Below are 4,573 nucleotides of genomic sequence, written 5' to 3'. Positions count from 1 at the left end.
TCTAAAAAAACTTTTCTATGTGAAAAGAGGTCAGGGTGAACATTAAAGGAAAGAGTAGGAAAGCTTATTATTATTAATAACTTTATTACTTAAGAGGAAACTATGTTACCTAAAACTATTGATCTTGTATTGGGGACTCGGCAGGAAATGATTACAGCCTTTGCTTTCTAGAATTCTTGGGCCATGACATGAAGAAACTGCTAAATGGCCTTTTTGCTTGACTCTTTCCCTGTGAGAAGTTGTGATATGACTCAAAATCTGAGAAATCTTGTCTTAGTAGTGACAAGATAGCCACAGGTGATTTCCCCAGAGATATAGGAGGGTAACCTTGTCAAGGTCAGAAAAGCAGGAAGGAATCCTGGTAGCAAACCATGTTGACCTGATGAGAAATTCTCTGAAAACATGAGTTTAGAGAAAGGTTTTTTGATTTGGTTGCATCTTGAGAAATGTATTCCAGGTTTACCTAGGGTAGTATTTATTGATGCCTGTTATGGGTAAGTTAATATTTTTTACTGCTTTTTTCTTCTTTAAAAAAGATTTATTTATGCATACAGAACTGAGGTACAGACCAGAGGTGAAGGGGTGGCAAGAAGCTTCACCAGAGACAGTGTGGAGAGCAAAACAGGCAGACTGATGAAGTACACTGCTGAGGGGAGCAGTGGGTGGGTCAGGAGAGGTCTGCCATGCCATGTGGATTTGGTGGGGATTGAACTCATGCTGAAGTGGTTTTAGCTTCTTAGTGCTGTGTTTTAACCCACTGAGCCACCAGGAAGGACCCTGTTACTACTTTTAATGAGAACTTACACTCTCAAAGTATCCTGGTTTGGACGATAAATTTTGTGTTTATTCTAGTAGTAAAAGATTGTTAAAATACTTAAGAATTGCACAGAAAAGATGGATACATATAGAAAGTAAATATTATTGCTTACATTTTAACACTTCTCCTTTCTCCCCCTGCATCCCCACACAAACATTCAAAGGACCCAGTAGGTAGAGAAGTTCTTGTTTCCTTGACTGTGATTTTCCCATCACCCTTTTCCCCCCTCCTGCTGTCCTTTACCTTAGTATTTCATATTTTTTTGAGAGAAGATGATCTACATCTTAAATTCATAAAAAAGCTCTGAAAGTTGTGATAGTGTCCTTGCGGTTATTTGCTTCTGATGCTGCCCAGAGTTAGCAAGCTCCTCAGACATGATTGTGACATAGATAATGTCATTTCTCTTCTCCCCCGAACCCAAGTTTCCCTTCTACTCTGAGGTGAAGTCCTCGCATTTGGGAGAACTGACACATGATAATGGGAAGGGTATGTTTTGTGTGAGGCCCCAGCGTTCTCAGAACAGGCAGACTGATGAAGTACACTGCTGAGGGGAGCAGTGGGTGGGTCAGGAGAGGTCTGCATGAGTTTGATCCCCGCCATGGGCAGAGTAAGAATACATCACTGAAGGCCATGACCTAGTATAGTATTGCTCCATCTAAAAGATATAGAATATGAGCCACATATATTATTTAGAATTTGCCAGTAACTACATCATAAAAAAATAAAAAGATGAAATTTTAGTCTTAACAATGTATTTTATTTACTCAGAGTATTCAAAATGTTATCTTTGAGCATATAAATAAGATAAAAGAGTCAATGAAGCACTTTACATCCTCTTTTTTTTTCTTATTAAGTTCACAATATCCGGAGTGTAATTTATATTGACAGTATACTTTTCAAGTGTTCCAAAGTCAGATGGGATTAATGAATTGTATTTGACAGATGTAAGTTTAAGTCAATGGGGTCAGGTCAATTATAGCTGTTATCATAGGTAAAAGTTTAAAAATTATTTAACATTTTTGAGTTGTAGGTTCCTCATCAGTTTATGTCAAAATGTTCAAGCTCAATATATCTAAAGTTCACAATGTCTTCTCTTTATTTTCTGAGCTTTCCCTTATTTCCCTATTACTATCTTAGTGGTTTTGTTACCTCATCTTAACCGTCCCCCCAAAAAATAACTCTTTCCTCCTACATATACAGCCCCTCACCAAGTCTTCTCAAACATTTCTCCAGGTTTACTCCTCTTCATTACTGTTGGTGCTTCCGCTCTCTCCCATGTCTGGCTCCCCCTCACAGTTCCTCTTTTATATATTTAATCATTTCTTGGCCCAACTGTCACTCCCATGACTAACACAGAGGCTGAAAAGCCCACTGTTCTACAAAAATGTGTTTAAAAACAATTTAAAATTTTAATCTTCAACATTCAAAAATTAGTAGAGTTTTCCTAAAATTATGAAATTGTAATTTCCTTGAACAATCAGATGACCCAACAACATGTCCTTCAACTTCATGTCAATGACTAACTGACACGGAGTAGCAAGGCTCATCACAGCCCTCCCTGCTCAACTTCTCAACTGAAGAACACAGTCCCAAATTCTTCATATATATATACAGTGTATAAAGTCTTTCATGATTCATCCTTTGTGTCTTTTCAGCTCATTTAATGTAGTACTTCCTCCTATTTTGTTCTATCAAAAAAACTGCAAATATAATATCTCGGCATAAAATGTCGGCCATCTCATGCCATTATGCTTTTGTATGTCCTCTTTGATCTGGTCAGAATTTTCTTCTCTATCTAGACAAATGATTGAAATAATGTTCATCTTTGGCTTCATTCTCTGGGAAGTCTTGCTTGCTAATTCCCTAACCTTTACTTGTTCTTGATTTAAGTTTAACTGGATTCTCCTTTATGTCACTTCATATCTGAGATGATTTCAGTCATCATGCTTATCACATGTCACCAGGTTTGTTTTGCATGCATACTTTTTTTCACCCGCCAGCAGTGTAAGAGAGTTCCTTTTTCTCTACATCCTGCCAGCATTTGTTGTTACTAATTGCTTTTTTTTTATATGGCCCATTATCACCAGTGTGACTGCTGCCCATTTTTAGTTAATTTTTGTATATATTTTTTGGTAGACATTGGTTTACAATATGACTCAGGTTTAGGTCCACACTTCTGCAGATGTATTTTACTACATTGCAGCTGTCACAATCTATCCCAAATCCTCCATCATAGTCTAATGTGGACCCCTGCCCCTGTAGTCCCCCACTCAACCTATCCCCTTTGGTAGCTTCAATTCAGCAGTTGGATTTTTAAGGTATGTTTGCTTTTTTTTTTTATTTCTCTATCCCTTAGATTTTTTCCCTCTATATTCTACTTATGAGTAAAATTGTCCAGCACTTGTTTTTCTTCTTCTGCCTTATTTCACTTACTGTTCTCATCTCCAGTTCTATTCACATCACCCAAATGGCAAAAGTTTGTCTTTTCTTAGGGCTGAGTAGTATTCCATCATATTTATAAACCACATCTCTTGATCCATTTACTTACATTTAGCAACTCATCGTTTTCATAACTTGGGTGTTGTAAACAGTGCTTCAGTGAACATAGCAGTGTATACATACCTTCAAATTAGTGTTAATGCATCTTTTCAGTAAATGCTGAGGAGAGGGAATGTGGGTCATATAGTGGATCTATTCATATTTTGAGAAATTTTCATACTCTATTCCATAGAAGCTAGACCAGTCTACATTCTCACCAAATGTACACAAGTTTCTTTCTCTCCACATCCTGACAAGCACCTGCTGTTTCTGTTGTTTTTGACATGAGCTATTCTCACAGGTGTGAGGTGGCGTTTTCTTGTGGTTTGATTTGCATTTCCCTGCTAAGAAGTGATGTCGAAATTTTTTTTTTCTGTGCCTGTTGCTCATCTTGGAGAAGCACCAATTTAACTCTTCTGTCCATTTTTTTGATTGGGTTGTTTGTTTTCTTGTTGAGTGGTGTGGATTCTTTGTAGATCTCAGATATTAGCCTCTTGTTGGATGTTTGAGGTGCAAATATTTTACTCCTATTAATAGGTGTCTTTTTTTTTAAATGATAGTTTCACTGCACAGAAACCTTTACTTTGGTGTAGTCCCTTGGGTACTGTTCATTTTTGTTTTCTTCTCTTTTGAAGTGGCGCCCCAAAGACAGTAGCAATGTTCTGCTTTTTTTTGTCTTCTGTATATGTTTTAGTTTCTGGTCTTCCATCCAAGTCTTTAATCCATTTTGCATTAATTCTTGTGTATGGTGTGATATGGTGACAATTCATTATTTTCCATGTAGTTGTCCAATTTGCCCTATTGAAGAGGATTTCCATTCGGTGTTGTATGCTTTTGGCTCCTTTGTCATAAAACAACCGTCCTTATAATTGTAGGTTTATTTCTGAGCTCTCAGGTCTATTATTTTTTTCTGTGTGTCTTTTTTAGTCCATTAGCATACTGACTTGATTACCATTGCTTTGTAGTATTGTGTGAAGTCTGTGGCCCTAATAGCTACATTCTTCTTATATTTTGTCATGGTTACTATTATTATTAAGTTATGCCTTCCATAAATATTCCTAAAAGTTATGCCAACAAACATTACTAAAGCTATATAGAACCACAAAGACCCTGAATAGGAAAAGTAAATTCTGACAAAATATAAGAAAAATGGAGTTATAGGGCCTCAGACTTCACACTATGCTACAAGCAGCAGTAATCAAGTCAGTATGTGTTGCT

Source organism: Condylura cristata, unplaced genomic scaffold, assembly GCF_000260355.1.
Source record: "Condylura cristata isolate star-nosed mole 26May11 unplaced genomic scaffold, ConCri1.0 scaffold00040, whole genome shotgun sequence".
Classification (NCBI taxonomy): domain Eukaryota; kingdom Metazoa; phylum Chordata; class Mammalia; order Eulipotyphla; family Talpidae; genus Condylura; species Condylura cristata.
Note: the sequence above shows the minus strand (reverse complement) of the source record.